The sequence below is a fragment of the Otolemur garnettii genome, unplaced genomic scaffold (assembly GCF_000181295.1).
Source record: "Otolemur garnettii isolate 467f Iridium unplaced genomic scaffold, OtoGar3 scaffold00028, whole genome shotgun sequence".
In the NCBI taxonomy this organism is placed as follows: Eukaryota; Metazoa; Chordata; class Mammalia; order Primates; family Galagidae; genus Otolemur; species Otolemur garnettii.
Genome location: NW_003852423.1, coordinates 3,384,899 through 3,408,196, shown reverse-complemented (window position 1 = coordinate 3,408,196; position 23,298 = coordinate 3,384,899). Strand labels below are relative to the sequence as shown.

The window sequence follows — 23,298 nt, the reverse complement described above, 5'->3', positions numbered from 1 at the left end:
ATGTATCTTCAGGGTGGGAGTTAAATTTATAAAATGATAAGAATGGGAGACAGAAGGTAAAGGTCTTAGGACCTAAACCCACCAGACCAGCTGTGTTGCGTTGGCCCTAGTCTGACAAATTCTATCTTAATCTTATTACATGTGTTTTCAGTGGGATTATAGTAGATGTGAAATCAAAGAATAAATAGATGGCTGTCCCTGCAGCAGGGACGCGAGAGCAGAGTAGGAGCTGTGGTGGCCTCAGGAGTCATGGCAGGACGAGCATCTAGAAAGATTCTTCCACTCTTTGACCAAGTATTGCTGCAGCTGAAACTATAACCAAAGGAGGCCTTATGCTTCCAGAAAAATCTCAAGGAAAAGCATTGCAGGTGACAATGATGGCCGCTGGATCAAGCTCTAAAGGTGGAAAGATTCAAGCAGTTAGTGTGAAAGCTGGAGATAAAGTCCTTCCCCCAAAATATGAAGGCAAAAGTAGTTCTAGATGACAAGGATGACTTCTTATTTAGAGATGGTGACGCTCTAGGAAAGTATGCAGACCGAAATAAATCATTAATGAAATGGCACGAACATGAAGCTGCCCACTCCACTGAAGTTCTGAACTCCTTCATCATGTAATTAATTTTCATGTCTCTTTTTTAAAATAAACAAATGTTATCTAAACTGTTGACAACCTGTGTCTCAAGTCTCGTTTCACTGAACTGATATAAACATTTCCAAATAAATATATGGAAAGGAAAGAAAAAAAGAATAAATAGCTGATGGAAAAGACCAGAGGTCAGCTTTTTATTTTTGATTGTATTTCTTTTTCTTTTTCTTTTCTTTTTTTTTTTTTTTTTGAGACAGAGTCTCACTTGGTCACCCTTGATAGAGTGCTCTTGTGTCATAGCTCACAGCAACCTCTAACTCTTGAGCTCAAGTGATTCTCTTTTCTCAGCCTCCCAAGTAGCTGGGACTACAGGCACCTGCCACAATGGCCGGCTATTTTTAAAGATGGGGGTCTCCCTCTAGCTCAGGGTGGTCTCCAACTGGTGAGCTCAGGGGATCCACCCACCTTGGCCTCCCAGAGTTGATTGCACTTTCTATTTTTTCCTATTTGAACAAGTCCCATGTTTGTGCCCCTTCGGTACACACACACTTTCACCAGATTCACAGCCGGTGAGAAGGCAATTGGTAGATTAGCAGAAATTACTAGCTGGTTTATTTATTTATTTATTTTGACTCTAGTTGTACCTATTGAGTTGAGCCATGTGAGTTATAAACACGAAATTGTCTAGGTAGCCCAAGGAACTTGGCAAATATTCAGAGTAGAGTACAATGCTTTCATACAGCTAAATGATTTAATGACAAGTGGGGGACTGCTATAAAATACAACGCTGGGGAACGGCTGCAAGCAGCGCCTGCTGGCTGTACCGGGAGATCCAAAATGGATTCCGGGAACAGAGCACAAAGCCCGGCCGCTGCGGTGGTTGCCTGTTCGGCCTATACTGTTATTACTGTTCAGCAGTCCTGAAATCTGAATGACAGTGGCCTGAGCCCTTTCAAACAACAGAAAGAAGGTCAATTTTTGTAATGAGGAAATGGAAGTGGTGGCACCGAAGATCACTGACCCTTGCAGTTTCTTGAGCGATGAAGGAGCAGTGAAGTGCACCGGGAAATTATGGTGTAGGGAAACAGTGACACCACCATCATAAAACACAGAACCAAGGAACAAGTAACAAATGCACTAAAACGTGCATAAATCAAACATATGCTATCAACCCTGGGTTTATGCCTGTTCTCAAACTGTGAAAAATTGGGCCCAACAGTTCTGCAAAGAAAGGAAATGGCACAAGGCTAAAAATTAAGTTCAAGAGTCTAAAACGATACTCTCAACCAGGGATAGTATTTAAAATATTTAGCAGTACTGACCAGACGGTTGCTGGCCAAGATACTAGAGCAGAATCTGTGAGTCCCTCTGCCCTGCTAGAGGTCACCTGGTGAATTCCCAGATCCTAGGTTGGTGTAGAGGTCCAGGGTGAGATGACCAGACATCCCACTTTTTGGCAGGACAGTCCCGATTTTTAACAATTTGTCCCCCGTCCTGCAGCGTTTTAAAAAAGTCCCAATTTTTGGAAAGAATGCACGACAAGCTAGGGAAAGGCAGGAGAATAGGAAGGGATTTCACCAGGATATGACTTTTATATTATTTTTATTAATTTTATAATGTTAAACTTTAAAAATAACAAATAATTGTTGAGAACTGATTATTGAGAACTGCTTATCAAAATTCTCATTGTTGATCAGTTGTTAGAATTCGACTACCATTGTTTGGACTTAATGAACAATGGCATTTTTTGGCATTAGCAACGGCGAAAACATTTTGTAACTGTCTCTCAGGCGACACACATCGTACTGTGTGCTAGTACTAATCAAACAAGTGATGTCAACAAATCAGCTATTCAGATAGTTTAGGTAAGTAATTTATTTATTTATTTCATGAATTTAGCAGACAGTATTCCTATTATTTATATTTTCTAGTGGCAGCAAAAAGTCTAGCGCTGGCCTTGAAAGTGACACTTCCGACTTACAAGGTACCATTATTAAAAATATATATTGATAAGGAAAAGGTTAAATCTTGGGCATCAGCAAAAATCACAATAGAGAACAAATGGTTAGAAATATTTCATCATTTTGAAACAAACCATGTTCTATACAATAATGCACTAAAATTGTGGGATACGCGCTGTCCTTACCAGGAACTAATGCTGAGACTGAATGCATTTTTTTCCACAGTAAATAAAGTGTGGACATCAGAAAAATCACAATTAAGTGTTGAGACTTTGAAAGCCAATTTATGTGTGAAATATAATTTAACAAATTCTTGTGAAAAATTTCATGACCTTTTAAACGACAACAACAATGTACTAAAAAAAATCCACTCAAATGAGAAATATACCAAAGAATAAAATAATACTACACATAAATTTTTAATGTATTATATTTGTAAATTGTACTTACGTTGAAATTAAAAAATATATATTACAATACTATTTTCTCATTCTATGAAAATTTTTGTTGCTCCATATAGACCAATTTTTAATTAAGAACCACCCCCCCATCAATGGTGTCCTGCCTTACCAATGTTAAAATCTGGTCACCTTAGTCCAGGGAGAAGCTGAAGCATCTTAGGGGAAGGGGTAGGGGTGGGTGCACTTGGTGCAGGGCAAGTGGTGGTTTGCCAAAAGGTGCAAAATTATTTCATTGTCTTAACATCTAGTTCAGGCTACCTGTGCGTTCCTGTCCAACATCGGCCCTACCCAGCCTCTGCTCCCATCCACTGCCAAAGGTCAAAAACAAAGGAAGAATAGCTTATTAGCAGGGATGATTGAAAACTTCTCTTTGGCATCTGACTGCCTTTTCATGTCCTTTGCTGTTATGCTATCAAATCATCCTCAGAATTATAACCCCAGAGTTTCTAAATAAGGCAGCAGAGTGGGTTTATTGTAGCACTATTCACAGTAGCAAAGATATGGAATCAACATAATCAACAGAAGCCTCCATCATTAGAACAAAGAAAATGTGGTGTATATTCCCCCCTGGAATAGTATTCAGCTGTTAATAATGAAATCCTGTCTTCTGCAGCAACATGGATGGAACTGGAGGCCATTATCTTAAGCAAAACAACTCAGACTTAGGAAGTCAAATTCCGCGTGACTTTTTCCTTCCTCTTGAAATTGTTTCCATTCCTGTTTTCCACACCATTTCATCTTTATTGCAACAAATGATTAATAGTTGAAAATCTATCATGGATTATGTTATCATACTTCTCCTCAAAAACAACAACAATGAAAAGCATAGGCCCTGAAATTTTTGACTTAAAAAATGTCCTGTCATCGTGCGGCCCTAAGCATTAAAAAATATTCTTCTGGATAGAGTTGGATTTTTTACTGTTGTTAGTATTGTTGTTTTTGAGACAGAGTCTCACTCTTTTACCCTGGATAGAGTGACACAGCGTCATTGTAGTTCACAGCAACCACTAATTCCTGGATTCAAGCAATCCTCTCGCCTCAGCCTCTCATTTAGCTGGGACTATAGGTGTGCGCTGCCATGTTATTTTTTTAGTAGAGTCGAGGGTCTCACTCTTATTCAGGCTGCTCTCAAACTCCTAAGCTCAAGAAAATCCACTGCCCTTGGCCTCCCAGAGTGCTAGGATTATAGGCATGAGCCACCACCCCCAGCCAGGATAGTTTTTATTAGTAGTACTCAATTTAACGAAACAGTATAAATACTTCAAAAATATTTCATAAAGATTACTAAAAATACAAAGTAAAATTTTATAGGAATTGGATCTCCTAATGAGATGGGGTGGATAATTTTGGTGTCTTAATTAGAGCAGACTTCTTCCACACACCAGTAGATAAAGTGTGCCTTGTGTGGCACCCTGGGAACGTCAATCCCTGGTGCTATTGTGATGTCTACAACTTATTGGTATAATCCCAGCACTGTATAATGGAGTTCCCACTTTTTAGCACCCAAAAGGTGTTTAATGAATGTTTTTAATATCTTTCTTGGTCTTTTTGTTTCTCATCCTTTAGGTTCCTACTCTTGCTGGAAAACCACCAACCTAACAAATGAAGCCACTCCTACCCCAAGAACTTAACAGGAGTTTTCTCAGCTAAACAAATACAAATATACCCATTTCTTTGATGTCTCAGCATTCCCATCACAGCAGGTAGCCAAGATTAAAAAAAAAAAACAAGTTTATTAATATAAATGCACAATTAATTGAGTGGCTTAATGCAATATATGCGTACAAATCTCGTAAGTCCAATGCTATTAAAAAAATCAAGAAGTTCTATGTAAGAACATTTAAACTGTGACATTTACTATAAAAATACACTAATGTAAAAAGCTATTTCTTTTCCAATGTTAAATGCTTACAGTATGTCAAGCAAGTAGAAACTGTGCTTGGAAATACACTACCTGGAACATTTGAGTCATTTGAAAAACCACAGATGGTGTTTTAGAAAAAGCCTACCTTCCCATTAGCATAAATAGGCTGCAGTTTTTTCACATGTAATGACTTCTGTGTCTACCCCCTGCCTGAGTGTACCGCCTGCTCCTGACACGGTCTGACTCCACACCTCTCCACTGGTGTCTCATGTTCTTCTCAGATGGGGAAACACTCTCCCAGCAGAAATTTTTTTAACAGATAAAAAATTGTTCATGGTTCATTTTCTTTTTTTAACACAGATTATTTACTTTTCTTTCTTTCTTTCTTTTTTGAACCGGAATATTTCTGCTTTTCTTCTAAAGAAATGTGCAAAGTATTTAAAAGCTCTTTAAAAAATAAAAAAAAGATAAAAAAATAAATAAAATCTTGTTTTAAAATAAAGATTTTAGAAGTTCTTTTTAAAGGCAAACTATTGCATTTAAATGTCTTTTTTTTTAATAGAAGCCCTAATATAGCAACTCAGCAGTAATTGCTATTTTATAATCTCCTCAATGTTGAACTATTTACTATGCAAATTAATACTCTTTGGAGTATGCACCCACCTGGCCATGGAGTTCTTTTTTGTTTACATATTTTTTACCTTTGCAGCTTTTGCCGGTGTAAAGAGGCATCTTGATATTTACTAAATCTAAGCAGAAACAGATTTCTTCCAGACAAGTGGCAGATACAATTTACTTTCTTTGTTGTTACATTAAAGAAAGACATACGGCAGATCTACAAAATGACAGGGGGCAAAAAAGTATTTTTGGTTTTTCATAATAGCTAGAAGAAGCTTTTAGGAGAATTTTATTTTCTTTATGATCCCAGAGACCTGGAGCCATGCTATGACTCTGTAACCTACAGCAGACTATGGTAGCCTAAGTAGAAGAATGTGGCTAAGCCATATGAAATTGTCATTTGGGGGGTCAAAAATGGCAAATAGTGCAATTTCATATGGGTCAGTCTGAGAAGTGCTACATATATGGTCTTTCCCCAGAGGATGCTGCACAAAATATACCTACTCCGGAAAACGCTACAGAGATACCCCTGCCCCCTGTAGGAAATACTCCCTAAATTTGGTAAAACTTCACAGTATAGTATATATATATATATATATATTTTTTTTTTTTTTTTTTTTTTTTTTCAGATAGAGTGTCACTTTATCACCCTTGGTAGAGTGCATGGCATCATAGCTCACAGCAACCTCAAACTCTTGGGCTCAAGTGATTCACTTGCCTCGGCCTCCCAAGTAGCTGGGACTAAAGGTACCACCACACTGCTCAGCTATTTTCATCTCTCTGGCTCAGACTGGTCTCGAACCCGTGAGCTCAGGCAATCCACCCGCCTTGGCCTCCCAGAATGCTAGGATTACAGGCATTAGTCACCCCACACAGTACAATATTTTAAGTAGTTTTGATATATTCTACCAAATTATTTCATGAATGTGGACTTGACGAGACTTGGTTTTCCATCAGAGCGGGTATCCATTCAGTCCTATATAGCATTTCTTCCCTGGGAAGAATAGGCTCTTCCGTAGTCCTGGAAGCTTGAATGAGAGGAGACTGATGCTGACAGTGGGCAGAAATTTAAAGAAGTAAACAAGACAGAATGGGATGAACTTACAGAAATATGCTGACTCGTGCTACCTACAGAGGCCTAAAATTATTTCTACTTTGCATGTGTAGTAACACACCCAACAAAATAAACAGGGCGTATTATTATTCCCAATCTTACAGACTAGGACACTAATGCTCCAAAATATTAGCACCTCACTCAGCAGAACCAGTGAGGAAGTGGCATGTCCAGGACCAGGACTCAATTCTGTCTCATCATCTTATTTCTTGGGGGAACATTCAGGATACAAGGCAGAATAGCCATCCCACTTCTTTCCTTGGTGGCATTTCCTAGTCTCCCCTCCTTAGATCCCTGTCTATATGCTAAGATGACCAGGTATGGTGAGCTGGATGTGACTCTACCAAGAGCTAAGCACTTCTCTATTTCTATGATATGGCAACAGATTAAAATGATGAGAAAAGACGGTAAAATAGAGAGTAGACATTTCGTAGATCTCATAAGAATGGATATCTAGATCTTTGTATCAGCACCAGACAAAGAGAGGAGAAAGAAAAGACTCTTCCCCTTTGGCAAAAAGAGCCGTAGTGTGGAATTTCCAGGCTTTTCCCCCATCATCCTAACATGAGATAAGCCTGCTCTGTGATATAAGAGAAATAACAAAAACACTCATTGACCTTAAGAAATTTACAATCAGAAGACCGAACTTCACAAACAAATGAAAAGAAAAGCAATTCTTACCAAAGAAAAATATGAGTGTTAACATGGATGTTGAAATGCTTGGAATAATAGATGTCACAAGACATTAGCCCATAAAACCCCCGAAGAGAAAAGACTCTCAAAGAGCTGGGAATTCTAAAGAGATGTTTAAAATTTCATATAATTGTCAAATGCTAGAGCGAAGTAAGATCAATACACACACTTCTGTTTGAGAAAAAGCGCTTACCTGTTTGAGGTGCAAAGTGGCCTGGAAATACCCAGCCATACTTGACTTTAAAGTATTCATCTAGCTCCACTGTCATACAAGGGTCAATAAAAATAACTTGAATTTGTATAGTAATATAACTCTCCTCTGTGGACTTGAAGAAAAACAAAGAAGAAAATTGCAAAAGGTGTTTTTAAAAAATAAAATCCATTTTTTTCCACTCCAAAACGACTTTTGGATTTTGCAATATTGCTTACATTTCTTGTCGTAAGTCATAGTTAATCACATTAAATTTTAAATCAGTTAATCTTAAAGGTAGAAGACCCTCATCACATTGTTTAACTCTGTCAATAGAATACTTTCTATTAGAAAACGAGTTTACCCTGACTCCTATGTTCCTGTGTCCTGGTGAGCTTGATGGCCAGGTGTGTTTGTATGGGGGTGGATACTGAATTTGAATCTTACTAGAATATTAGATGTGGAAGCTTTCATGATGTAAGAAATTGTGAATGTTTATAGCACCTCAATTCACAATTGCAAAGATGTGGAAACAACCCAAGCGCCCATCAACCCACGAATGAATTAACAAACTGTGGTATATGTGCACCATGGAACATGATTCAGCCAAACAAAGAAGGAGACTTTGCATCTTCTACGTTTACTAGATGGTTTTGGAGAACATTCAAAGTATCTCAAGAATGGAAAAGCAAACATCCCGTGTATTCAGTACTAAGCTGAAACTAGGAGATCAACCATTATAGGCCCACACAAGAGAAAAACACAATTAAATTCAAGAAGTAGGGGGAAGAGGGTTCAGCAAGTTCCCACCTAATAGGCATGATGTAGTGATATACGGCACACCTCCTGGGTGAGGGACTTAACTACAGCTTGGATGTTGCCTAACAAATGCAAACTATGTAATCTAATTGTATGTACCCTCATATTAACCTCCCAATTTTTAAAACATGTAATTTGAAATTTAAACACTTTCATTTAAAAAATAAGAAATGATCTGTGGTTTGTCTTTTCTGTAAAAAACTCAGAAATCAAGGCCAATGAAGCAACTCCTTACCACTCCTGGGTCAAGTCTTGCTGGGGATTTCCAGTCCACTTGGCATCTCCAGTAGGAGTCCAAAGATTTCATGTGGGCCTCCTTTTGTAACATGGCAAACAAATACCAGGAAATATGAATATACAAGTATTCCAATGAAACTTAGAACAAATTCAGAGCCTGATAAGCAGAAAAGGCCAAACAATTTGAAAATCTTAAGTGTGTGTTAAAATGATTGGAAATTTATTTGCGCTTTATATGCGTTTAAAGGGCACAGTCATCACTTTGGATTTTATTTTTGAATAATGTGGTGACATAATGTGTATGTCACCACATTATTCTCAGACAGAGTATTTTAGGTAGCCTAAAGCAGAAGTGAAGTAATAAATCCATATTCATCCTAGGTTTAATGCAAAGGCAGAGCCCATATGTCACTTCACCTATAAGTATTTTTCTCTCTTCATTTGCCCATGGTTGTCTCTCCGTCCCTTTGTATGTCTCTTTATCAGAGCACACGTATCATTGCATTTTATTAGTTCTATCTCTTAGCCTAGCATATTAGCTTCCTAAGGCTGCTATAACAAAGTACCACAACTTGAGTGACCTAAAATCATAGAAAGTTATTGTTCTAGTCTCCCAGTTCTGGAGACTAGAGTGAGATTCTCTATTTTATTCCATAGGTCAATATCAAAACAGTTCCATGCTGTTTTGATCACTGTAGACTTGTAGTATAACCTGAAGTTTGATAACATGATGCCTCCTGATTTATTCATATTTCTTAGAATTGCACTGAATATTCAAGTTTTTTTTCTGGTTCCATATGAAACAAATTACTATTTTTTTTCAAGTTCTTCAGAGTATGACACTGGTGCTTTGATGGAGCTTGCATCAGATCTATAGATCACTTTGGGTAGTATGGACATTTTAACAATGTTGGTTCTTCCCAGCAATGAGCATGGTATGTTCTTTCATTATGTTAATGTCTTCTGCTATTTCTTCTCCAGGGTTTTATAATTTTGTGGTGCTGTAAGTTCCAGTCAATGCAATCAGGCAAGAGAAGGATTTCAAGGGTATTCAAATAGGGATAGAGGAGGTCAAACTCTCACACTTTGCTCATGATATGATCTTATACTTAGAAAACTCCAAGGACTCAACCACAAGGCTCCCAGAAGTGATCAAGGAATACAGTAACATCTCAGGATACAAAAGCAACATCCACAAATCAGTAGCCTTATTTGTCAATAACATTTGCCTTATTTGTCAATAATAATTTGTCAGTAACAGTCAAGCTGAGAATCAAATCACAATACCCTTCATGTAGAGTCAAAGAAAATGAAATACCAGGGAATACACCTAACAAAGGATGTGGAGACTAGAAGTTTGAAATCATGGTATTACCAAGACCGTGCTGCTTCTAAGTCCCATTGGAGAATCCTCACAGGCTCCTTCCAGCTTCCAGTGGTGTGCTGGCAATCCTTGGGGTTCCTTGGGTCATGAGATGCATCACCCTAATCCTTGCCTTTACATGAAATTCTTCCTGCATGTGTGTCTGTGCTCAAATTTCCCCATTTTGTCAGGATGCCAGTCACACTGTGTTAGGCACCACACTAATAACTTCATCATAACCAGGTTAAATTTGCAAAGATCCTACTTCTAAACAAAGTCACATTCTAAGGTACTAGGTGTTAGGACTTTATTATATTGTAGTTTTCCTTGGTGAGGGGGGACACAATTCAACCCATAACACCTAGAATCAAGTGCCCATTTAAGAAGTGGCTCACTAACTAAATAACCTATAACCTCTTTGATGGCACAGTCAGTATCTTCCTCTTCAACCCCCCATGCCCAGCAGAGTAGTTTGCATAATGTTGGTCTGTATAAAAATCGTAGCTCACAGCAAACTTCAAACTCTTGGGCTCAAGCAATCCTCCTGCCTCAGGTTTTTTTTTCTATTTTTAGTAGAGGGGGGAGGTCTCACTCTTGCTCAGGCTGGTCTTGAACTCCTAAGCTCAGGCAATGCATCCATCTAAGCCTTCTAAAGTGCTAGGATTACAGGCATGAGCCACTGCACCCAGCTTACCCCAGAGTCTTCTGACAGGACTCTCCAAGGTTAGGCCACTTAGTAAACTTTCCCCTACTTGGCCTAGTCTAGAGCTGTGCAAACAGTAAAAGTAGACCGGTTCCCAAAGGTGGGACTGAGTGTGAACTCTAGAAGCATCATTTGCCCAAAGTAAGTTATTTATGTGTCTGAGCAGAGGCATCGATGTAGTTATGTAAAATGCTTAGCATTAAATAGGTATTCATAAAGAATAGCATCAGGGTCGTTATTATTATCATCAATAGCGTCCAAATCAGATCCAAGGTCCAACTCTGACACATACTGGTCCCTGGGATATACCTGGAACTAAAGTGAAATAAATGCTCAGGTTTGCAGAGATCTGAGAGAGGACTAATGGGAAACTTCTGTGGCAGGCAGGGGCAAGGAGCAAGGCTGCTGTTGTCCTGTATTCACAATGTCATTGTACTCTGCTGGCAGGTTATGTTATCAGGGATCGGCCTCTTCACAGCTGGGAAGCAACCCTTCCTGCCTCTGAGCTGGGTCCAGCTGCCATTCCATACTGTGGCCAGTGTTAGTCTACACCTTACAAGGATCATGGACATATATGAAAGGTTCAGAGACCAGCACACTGGTTTGAGGATTGGAATGAGTCATTGTGATGGTTTATTTTATTGTGTCAACTTGACTAGGCCATCAGAAGCCTAGACATGTGGTTGGATATTGTCTGTGAGGGTAGTCAAAGATAAGATTAACATTTGAATTGGTGGACTGAGTATAGCAGTCCTATACTGAGTCCTATAGCAGTCCTGAGTATTGCCCTTTCCAGTGTCCAGTGTGGGTGGGCCTCCTCCCTTAAAGGTCTGAGTAGCATAGAAAAGGCTGAGTAAGGAAGAATTCTTTCTCTTTGCCCATCTTCTAGTTGAAACACTGATCTTCTCTTCACTCAGACTCAGCTGAACTTAATACCATTGTCTCTCTGCTCCTTAGGCCACTGGACTTGGAATGGAACTCTGCCATGGGCTGTCCTGGGCCTCCATCTTGCTGGTTGCAGAGCTTAGGCCTTTTCAACTTCCTCTCGTGAGCCAATATTTTACGGTCAATCTCTCTCTCTCTCATAGACATACATATACACACACGTATCTGTATCTCTGGAGAGCCCAGACTAATACAATCATCTATGAAAAATGGTAGATTACATTTCCTAGGAAACAAAGAACAAGAGGATTTGCCAGTTGGGAACAGAAAAGGGAAAGGGTATGTATAGGGAACAAGTGGTTTTGAGCTCTAAGTGACAGAGGGAATGGGTTTAACCCCCACAGGCTGGCCAGAGCGAGTGTGATTAAGTCCTTCATCCATCTAACAAGGGTGCACGCAGGACTGGCAGAACTTGGAGAATAGGTTAAACAGCCATTTTTCTTGGACTCCAAAGAGGGAAATCTTGCTTGGACATAGAATTTGAGCTGAATCACTCTTAAAATTTCCTACTGATAACCCAGATGGCTTTACTCGACCATTTGAAAGTCTAGAGGAATGTCTAAAAGGACTTAGGTGGGATTTAATATAAGCAAAAGAAGAAAATATTCATAGAAATAAAATGCAGGACCTAACACAATTTGCTATTGCTGGCTTGGATTATTCTTTATCTATAAATAACTGTCTACATCCCTCAAACTACAGGAAAGCAGACCTCAAATAGTTAATTTCCTTGGGGCTGGGATTCAATCACAAAATGCCTTAATATATACTCCACCATTTTTCAAAGTCTGCTCTTTATGTTTTGCTATTCACTTTTAGGGATCTTCCATGTAGGAAGAGAACCTAAACTGAATGAGTGTCCCTGGTGGAGAGGCAGAGTTGATATCCCCTCAGGTCTTCTAGAATTTGCATAGAATGGCAAGGTGGAGAATGAGAAATAACCACGGCACAGCAATTTTCTAGTTCCACTTACGGGACAGAAGGATTGTATTTAAAATTTTTCTAATAGACTAGCTCTCCTAACCATCTTTGTCCATTATTCTATTCATGCAATCCATCATCAATGAATATATGAATATTTATGTATAGCTCTAATATGTACAGCACTTTAGCAGGCAATTCCCTTAAAAACTACTGCCGTGTTCTGTGAACAAATATCAGAGGGCTCCCCTGACCCTCTTCTAGGGCAACTTTTAACCTAATTAATTGGAATTATAATATCGCCAGGCATACTATGGTGGGGAAATGAAAATATGAGGCATATCACCACAAGAGTGAGTTGGGGACCTAAGTATGAACCAGAATCTGAACTGTCTTCACTAGGAGATTGACAGCTGTGACGGATCAAAGCTGGACGGAGGGAAGTGGAAAGGAAGGGCACAACAAATTCAGCCTCAATCCTGGTGGGTCATTCAAGAAAATTCTTTTTTTTTTGACAGAGTCTCACTATGTCACCCTTATGGTGACTGTGGTGCTGTGGCATCACAGGTCACAGAAACCCCAGACTCTTGGACTTCAGAGATTCTTTTGCCTCAGCCTCCAAAGCAGCTGAGACTACCAGCACCCACCACAACACCCTGCTATTTTTTTGTTGTTGTTGTCATTGCTGTCATTGTTGTTTAGCAGGCCAAGGCTGTCTTCAACCCTGCCAGCCTCCGTGTATGTGACTGGTGCCTTAACCACTGAGCTATGGGCGCTGAGCCACCTAGAAAATTCTTAAAGGCCTTTGTTTTGATTTTTTGCTTAATGAACATTTACAAACTTTACATTGCCACCACACAAAAGCTCAAGACTTCTGTTTAGTAACATTTACACATGTTTATTTTGTTTCCAACAATTCTGTTTTATCAGGAGCTCTGGGGAGACATCAGAGAAAAGGTTAGATGGGTACCATCTCCAATGCTGGGAAGACAGAAGTCCAAGTGTCTGCACTAAAAACCTTCTGGGGGTGGAGTGAGCAATCAATTATCTCCATGTCCCATCCAAGGTCAGGAGCAATTAAGAAATAGACCAGGGGGACTGGCAGATGAAGATGCCCTTACCGAATTGTCAGCTTTATCACTGATCCAGCTCTGGAGAACAATGTTTAGGTGTCTGAGCACAACCAATTCCTCTAATCCAGTTTAGAAACAGCCAAATTCATTTCCAGGTCCGGACAGAGGGGCAGACCCCTTAACTGCATTACAGGGAAAATTCAAAAACTGAATGCACTCAGCCTACAGAAGGGAAAATTCAAAAACTAGCTTGGCAGAGAGGAAACCACAGGCCTGCTCTTCCTCTGCAGCTTGCCAAGTCCGTGTGTCCTGGTCGGCCATGCTTCCTTCCTTGGAAAGGTGGCAGAAAGGGACCAGGAGGATGTCTCTAAACCAGTGGTTCTCAAAGTGGAGGCCACGGACCAACACCAGCTGCTTTGGGGCATTGGTGAGAGATGTTAATTCTCAGGCCCCAGCCAAGACCGATTGAATCAGGAATACAGGGGTCCAGAAATGTGTATTTACAAATTTCCAGGCAATTCTGATGCTCCTTAAGGTTTGAGAATCAGGATTCTAAAGAGTGAATCATTTGGGACATTTTTAAATGTTGAAGTGTTTAAAATGTTGAGTCTCCCAGGCTTTACTCCAGACTAATTAAACCAGAATCTCTGACGTGGGGCCAATTATCAATATTTTTGGTCTCTATAGTGGTGAATGAATACGAGGGCTTTCTGAATATAGGAGTTGTTTGAAACTAACTCAGGGACACCACCGTGAGTCTGAAGGAGCCCTCCTCCCACTCATGCTGCTGAGACTCTCTCTCCAGCGGTTTTCTACTGAAAGAGGATGCCCAGGAGGGACGAGGTCTAGGAGAACAAAGATCTTCTCAAGGGACCCCAAGAATACACCTGCAAGGTGCTTCCCATGGTGACTCAGCTCTTAGGAATTAAAACCTTAACTTCCTGGCATTTGGAGGCTGACCCTTGCTTGCTTCCACTTCTGGGAAAGCCCATGGTTCTGTAAAAGCCAGAGCCTGCTTCTCCAGCTTGATCCAAAGCGACCAATGAGAAAGGTACCTGCGGGCTGGAACTCTTTGACTGAGAATAAAATTGAGAAGACCGGAGACGGGGGAGTATGGCCTTTTGAATTCTTCTGTGCTGTTTGATCTGCCGCTTGAAATAAAGCCCTTGCTCTTATAAACATGGCGTTTGGGTGCTCTTTCTCTCCACTGGGTCTCATCTTCTTGCAACACTACTGGAGCAATTTTGGGTCCCAAGGGACATTTGGCAGTGTCCAGACAGAGGTTTATAATCAAAACTCAACTCAGGGACTGGGAAAGGGTGCGCACTTGCTGGGAAGAAGCCAGGGATGCTGCTAAACTTCCTATGATGTAACACCGGGAACAGCCCCTCCCCACAAAGACTCACCCAGTACAAAAGGTCAGTCACGCTGAAGCTGAGACATCCTACTCTGCAGTGTGTATTTCTGAACTGACTACATAGTTGCATATACCATCATGTGGATGTAATAAAATTGCATTTTAAAATGATTTGCAAAACTCTCTCTTGTAAATCAGACCAACTTTTCTCTTTCCCATTTATATTAACTTAGCTAGCTTTCCCTAGCGGGGAAAGGCAGCCCTTTCACCTGCACGTACCACCTTGCATCCTCTTAGTATACTTTCAAATCATCGTATTATGTGGAGACTTGGTATCTGTGATTCTGTAACTCTGCAGTTAACATGCCTCATTTCAGGCCACATCATTGGAATGCCAGAGTGGCTCCCTGTCAAACACTCTGGTGCTCTCCAGGGGCTGGGCTCCCTGAACACACCCTTCTCGCTTTGCTTTGACACCTTCAGGAGAACACCGACACCCTTCCTGCTAAATGCATTCTGTTCTGAGTTGCCACATAAAATACAGGACTCCCAGGTAAATTCGGATATCAGATAAACTAGGAATATAGTTTTAGTGTAAGTATACTCCACAAATAGTTTTTAAAAACTGTTGGTTGTTTATCTGATATTCAAATTTAACTGGGAGTCTTTTTTTTTGGGGGGGGGTTTGGTTTTTTTCTTTTATTGGTTTTGTTTAGCTAACATTATCTGGCAAAAATACACTCTAAATTTCTGGAGATTTTGTGATTTTTCCTTCAGCAGCTCTTTGAAGAAATTTACATTATTTTTTCAGTAAAATTGCTAGGTCATTTTTTCTTAGAATGAGGACTAAGATTTAGATGGTACCCGCCAGCACTGCCATACAGTCTGTTAAAATATTAATATCTTCCGTACAGGTTAGGAAATAGGTGCTGCTCCAAATCTCTTAAATGGGCTTCCCACCCCCGGCTTTCTTTTAGGCAGCAACTAAAGGGTTAACACCCGGCCCTTGCATGGGAGGTTCGAGACTTGGCCCAGGTATTTTCTCCTGACATTTCTTCTGATTGGTCCATGTCTGGATACATTGTTACATATTTTTCATATCAGCTGCAAGTGTGACATTCATTTTAAAGCACACTAGTGGTTCCCCAAAGATAAAAATCCAAATACAGTTACAACTACATCCCATGTGCATATTTGAATAAATATATTTTTAACGTCCCGTACTGTACACGTTCATTTTACGATCGTGCTTGCCCCCCATCTTTCTCCTTCCTAAATAAACAGAGATGGCGCTTTCGTTCTTGAGGTTGCTTTCGCTACCATAACAATTCTCCAGCTTTCCCAAGGGATTAGCCATGGTGCGATTTACTTTTCAAGGAGGGCCCATTTATCTTCCCCCTGACAAATTTCAACACATGCACAGCTCTAGCATGAACATTTCTGCAGATTAATCCCTCACCCTTCTCAAAGAGAAGAATTATTCTTAAACAATCTGTTTCAATACGTGCGGAGTTCCTGGTGTGAAGTGAATTTCCACAAACCTTGTGAGCGCGCTCCCCAAACACCACCTCGTTTATTCACTGACAACAACAGAAGCCCTCTAGCTTGTAGTCTTTCATCCTTATTGTTTAAATGTAAACAGTAAAGAAAGACAGGCCAAAGCAGGCTTTAAAAAAAAAAAAAACGCAGTCTTTCCTGCAAGAACTTGGAATGGTTTCTGCACACAACAGCCTGTAGTCATTGACTATCAATAAATACTTATTCAGCACCTACTACATAATCACTACATGTGCATAACATGCCATAAAATGAATGGGGATAGTTGACATATACGTGTAATCAGACGTGATGTGATTTTGGAGAAAAGCTATGCAAAATCAACTCTGTGTGTTTAGTCAAGGAAGCTAAAGACCCAAAGAGATAATAGCGCTTTTATAGAACATGCCCCTATTTTGCCCTAAGAGGACATTAACACTTGATTATTCAGAATGGCTAAAAGTATTTAATAAGACGAGCACGAAGTAATATACTCTGGAAAAAATATCAGGCACCACAAATATGTGATGGGGAAAAGCAAGCACGAACAAATAAAATAGGAAGAGAGCTAGTTGGCCACAAGCCGCATATGAATCAGCAATTCAGTGCTATTGTGATAAAAGTCAATATGATACCAGCACAAATCAATAGGAGTAGAGTAGGCAAGGCTGAAACATAATTCTTCTTCTCTCCCCAGCATTAGTCAGAGGGAAGAAAGTATCCTGTTTTGGACAGCACACTGACAAAAACTGTGTGGAACCCAACCACATTGAAAGAAAAGAGAGCAGACGAGGTAAAGGGTGGGAGAATGAACCTGCCAAGGAGAGGTTAGCTACTTTTATTTTGAGACAGAGCCTCAAGCTATCCCCCTGGGTAGAGTGCTGTGATATCACAGCTCACAGCAACCTCCAACTCCTGGGCTCAAGCGAGTCTCCTGCCTCAGCCTCTCAAGTAGCAGGGACCACAGGCACCTGCCACAACGCCCAGCTATTTTTTGATTGCAGCCGTCATTGTTGTTTTGGTGGGCCTGGGCTGGATTTGAACCCGCCACCGTAGGTGTATGTGGCTGGCATCTTAGCCACTTGAGCCACAGGCGCCAAGCCAGAGGTTAGCTACTTTTAAAAGTGGCTCTACAGTAACTTAAAGGCTATTTTTAAGTATCTAGAGTTTTTGCGCATAATTCTGGCCAATGACTGTGATGATGGAAGTTGAAATAAGAAAAATATTATCGGTGTAAAGTGAACAATGTAGAAATTTATGCTAGACATAAGGAAACACTGAGTTAGGCAACAGGACACTGAAATGGCCAAGTAGGAATTGCTAAGAAATGGCATGCCTGATAGGGCTTAATTTTTTTATTTTAAGTTTTGTTTTTTTTTTTAGAGGCACTTTTTATGAGTTAATCATTCACATGAAGGTTAGGTGATCCCTCAGAGTCTTGTTCAACTATACCATAATTATACACAGACTACAAGACTCACACAGCTACATGGTAAGTGAACATTTTATTATAAACTGCCCAGAGTCTAGTGGAACAAGGGCAAGCTGGGAAGAGTTAGAATGTATTATACAGCTATTTCTCAACAAACACCACTAATAGAACCACAGGACATGCCCCTTTCCCGTGGATACCTCTATATTCCCTAACTCCCGTTTCTGTTCCTGACCCAGGCACACCGCCATACAAGACTTGCCTAAGAACTACGTCTAACTGTATTCTAAATCATCTGGCAAATTCACTCACGGTCAAGGAGATTATGTGAAATCCAACTCCGTATATGGCATGCATATTTTTGTTATTGCATAATTTGACTGTCTAGCTAACTATTACTCTTTCATGGTTCAATTTTATAATTTCATAGATTAAAGGTGATAGCAAAGAATTGTTCTGCTAGTACATGGCCATGGCTTTTCCCCTTGAAAATCCATTGTAAGCTTTTTTTTTTAATATTAGAAAGAAAATAGTAGCATTTTCACCTTCAATTTCACTTTTCACTCTTTCCTGAAATGGCCTTGCTTGTACACATTAATATTATTTTCATATGAATAGTAAGATACCCATACAAGGAAGGGTAGGATCCATGGCATGGATGATATTTTTAGGATTAGAGGGTACATTATTTTGGTACAGAGGATTATAACACAGATTGTGCACATCACTACTTGCTAGAACCCTAATAAGTTGTAGCTAGAATATACTAACTTACATTAGGACTTTTTTTTTTATTAGAGATAGTGCTTAGCCTTAAATAAAATAATACATCTTAAATTTTAGCTTCCTCAATACTTTATCACCTACCTGTCATTTTGGCACATAAATTCTGTTCCTGTGGTGGTCTCATGCATTCCATGGCCCTTAGAGTTAAATAAGCAAAGACTCACTAAAAATAACACAGTTACAGTGCTCGGTCAGAGACCTATATGCAAGTCTTTGGATTTTCAGTTCTTACTCTTTTATTTATTTATACAGTTTCGTCATTTTTTTTTTTTTTTTTTTTTTGAGACAGAGTCTCACTATGTCACCCTGGGTAGAGTGCCATGGCGTCACAGTTCGCAGCAACCTCAAACTCTCTGGGCTTAAGCCATTCTCTTGCCTCAGCCTCCCAAGTAGCTGGGACTACACCACAACACCCAGCTATTTTTTGGTTGGATTTGTCACTGTTGTTTAGTAGACCCCAGCCAGGCTCTAACCCACCAGTGCTGGTGCATGTGGCTGGCAGCCTACTCACTTAGCTACAGGCGCTGAGCCCAGTTTTGTCATATTATATCTATTTGGTACATAGTTGTAAAAATTACAGCCTAAACCATAATTTGTGGCTCAGTTTCCCCCACATAGCTCTTGCTACACCTGCTTTGGGAAGCTCTTTAAAACACCAAAGTGCCTAAGCCTGAAGTTTTGGTCAACAACTTAGTACATTTGGATTTAAATTTAAAAAAAAAAAATTCTCACATTGTCATTAGATAATAAATTCTAAACTTTAGCTCTGAGTTTATAACCTAAATGTGTATGCATATTGGGATAGTCCTGTAATTCAAGCTTTGTATTCTGTATACACAAAGTAGAAAGATTTTTGTCTCCAGGCAGTTAGAGGAATCAGTAATACTTTATAAATGCAGCATTGTAAACAGATAGTTCAATTCTTTTTTTTTTTTTTTTTTGAGACAGTCTCATGTTGTCACCCTCTACAAAGTGCCACAGCATTAGTGGCTCACAGCAACTTCAAATGATTCTCTTGTCTCAGCCTCCTGAATAGCTGGGACTATAGGCACCTACCATAACACCTGGCTATATTTTAGAGATGGGTTCTTGCTTGGGCTTAGGCTGGTCTCCAACTCCTGAGCTCAGGCAATTCACCCACCTTGGCCTCCAAGAGTGCTAGGACAACAGGCATGAGCCACCTCACCTGGCCCCAGATATTTCAATTTTTAAATCCAAGTACAAACTTCTTTCTCTGTCTTCTTGTGGCTCTTACTCGTGCCAGGCCCCCCATTTAAAGCCATTTCTTCTCTATTGTTCCCTGGGATCCATTAAAAAAAATTCTCCCACAATGAATTCATCTAATCACCATGTATTAGATTCCTATTCTGCTACAACAAATTTACAAAAAACTCAATGGTTTCAAACAATACAAATGTATTATTTTACAATTCTAGAAGTCAGAAGTCTGAAATTTGACGTATGGGGCTAAACTCAAGAAGTCAGTAGTGCTAGTCTGGAAGCTCCAGGGGAGAATTTGTTTCCTTATCTTTTTTCAGCTAAAAGCTGCCTGCATTCCTTGGCTCATGGCATCTTTGTCCATCTTGAAAGCCTATCACTTTAGCCCCTACATCCATCATCCCACCTCCTTCTTCTGCCTTCAATCTTCCTGCCTCCCTCTCATAAATACCCTTTAGATTGCTTTGGCCCCACTGAGATAACCCAGGATCATCTCCTCACTGCATAGTCTTTAACTCAATTACACCAGCAAAGTCCCTTTTGCCATGTAGGACAACATAGTCATGGGCTTGGGGGAATTAGGACATGGACATCCTTGGTAGGCCAATATTTACGACATACCACTTTACTTAAAACTCCATCCCTTTATAAGTACTTTGCAATTATTACATTTAAATTTTGAAAAATTCACACACAAAATATACAAAATGCAGAAGTTCAGTCAAACAACAATAAAGCAGACATGTTTTGCCATCCAGCCAAACACAGAACATTGCCAAGGTCCTTAAAGGCTCTTGATTGTGCCTCCTGATCTCAGATATCTTCCTGTCAAAGTAGAGGTAACCTCCATCCTGAGTGCTATCCTAATAATGCCTTTTCTCTTCGTCACACTCTCATCATCCTTGTGTTAATGCTAAACAATACTGTGTTCAGTTTCAGAATCATGCTACATATGGATTCTTATGTGATTTCCCTTTTTTCACTCAACATTTTATGAACTACATCCATGTCGTGCTGAGTAGCTGTTGTTCATCCAATTTTGCCACTTTTTTGGTGTCTTGTTACATTATTTAACCACGATGATTTGTCCCATCCTGTTGCTGATGCACGTAGTTTCCGAGCACTGCTGTGAACATGTCTGCAGGACTCCTGGAACACACATGCAAGAGTTTCTCTAGAGTATACACCTACGAGTACAATTGCCTGGTCAAGATAACCTCACCATTATCAGGGGATACGAGTTCCTAATAGGAAACAGAGGCATAGTTAGGGTTAAAAATATCATAAGAAATGTTGATAAACCCATTTGAAAATTATGGGAAGGAGTTAGCAACAGTTAGGCCTGAAGGGCCAAAGGGAAGAAAGACTGTTGCTGGAACTCAGTGAGATCTGCACCTCGGAAAAAAGGAGGCAGGTAGCAAGACATGGAGGTATTTCCAGGGCACAGCCCTGGTCAGATGCAAAGCCCAGACCAGACAGACAGCAAAGAGGAAATAAATATTGCAAACTCTCTTCTGCCCTCTGATCTCCTGCCACTGCTGTCTAATACCCGAACCCACTAGTGACACAGCAGTCTGGGTGATGCAGTCCCTAGGGTCAGCCTCCCAGAGGACAGAGGGTACAGAATGACCCCAGAAGGTGGAAGCAAGTAGTAAATGAGCATAACCCACACACTAACCAAATTTATACTTCTACCAGCATTGCATGATGGCTCCCACTGCTATACTGCTAGGAACAAAATTTTGTCCTCCAGAATCCAAATATTGAAGCCCAGCTCCACAATGTAATAGTATTTGAAGATGGGACATTGGGGGATAATTAGTTTAAATGAGGTCATAAGGGTGAGGCTCTCAAAGTGAAATTAGTGCCCTCATGAGAAGAGACATCAGAGAGCTATGTGAGGACACCATAAGGAAGTTGCTGTCCTGAAACCAGGAAAAAAAGAATTATTGAACTGAAAGATTAATCATTTTCCTGCCCTCACTAAAAACTGATCATGTTGGCACCTTGATCTTGGACTTCCATCTTGCAAACCTATGGGGGAAAAAAATTACATTGTTTAAGCCAGGTAGTCTGTGGTATTTTGTTATGGCAACTCAAGCAGAACAAGATATATATGTTGGTATTAAAAGATTTTTGGAGTCAGTGAATGTTAAATATCTCATTGTTGCTTTTATTTGTATTTTCCTGGATTTTGATATATTAAATATATTTTTATACGTTTAATAGCTAATCTCATTCCTTTTCTATAACATTTCTTTTGTTACTTTTACATATGGTAATTGGTATTTTTCTGAACAATTTGTGGGTGTTCTTTATATGTTTTATATTAATCTTTGTCTTTTATTAGGGTTTGCAGTATATAGGGTTCAATTTCTTTTTATGTATCTTTTTTAGGACTGCCTGAACTTAAAGATCGATGTGTTTTATCATCATAGCTATTATCTCTTGGAATCTTGTTTCTTCCTCATTTATCTTTTTCTGTTTTATATTATTACATAGGTACAGATTAAAGCTTTCCACTCTATCTTTTACATCTATAATGTCTCTTTTTCCATCTATGTTGGTAATTCGTTAAGATTACCCTTTCAGTACAATAATTTTCTCTTCCACTGTGTCTAAGACAAGCTAGAAGTCCAAGATCAAGGTGCTAACATGGTTAGTTTTCAGTGAGGGCAGGAAACTGATTAATTTTTTGGTTCAATAATTTTTTTCTTCCTGCCTGGTTTGCGGGACAGCCACCTCCTTATCGTGTCCTCACATAGCTCTCTGATGTCTCTTAACCTGATGTCTAACACAATCATTTTCTGTCTTAGTCTCAATATTTATAGTTTCTTTTTTATAGTTTTAATTTTTAGAATTTCTACTTTGTTCTTTTTCAAAGGAATCTGATTATTTTTATATTCTCTCATTCCCTGTCGTGCTTTTGAGAGTATAAAAGCATGTATTATTTTAAATGCATTAATCATGTTAGTTTATATTTTGTTTCTGCTAATTCCAAAATCTATGTTTCCTGTGGGTTTAATTCTGGAGTTCTTTTTTCTTTTCTTTTTTTTACTGCAGACTCTCATGCACAGTGTTGTGTTTTTTACACATTTGTGATTACTGTATTATGAGCTTATATTTTCTGGGATTTTATTTATGGGAAATTTTGTGGTCTGGATTCAAATTATATTACTGAAAAATGTATTTGCATTTGCCTTTTCCAGAAACCACAGACCCTTTTGGCCTAAAATCCCTTTATTATCCATCAGTCTGGGTTTTTCTTTTTTTTTCCTCCCCACAGATTATATGGTAATATGAACTCTGGCCCCAAATCCCCAGGAAGGGCTTGTGAGAATCAGTGCTCAGGGGAGACTTTCTTTACACTGCCTAGAGCCTGGGTACAATACAGGCAAGTATCTCTATGCTCCCTCCATTG

The 23,298-nt window shown here is 39.6% G+C and overlaps 1 pseudogene; it reads left to right on the top strand.

Annotated features, from left to right (window-relative positions):
* Nucleotides 1-249: 249 nt before the first annotated feature.
* Nucleotides 250-615, top strand: LOC111724881 (annotated as a pseudogene).
* Nucleotides 616-23,298: the final 22,683 nt, after the last annotated feature.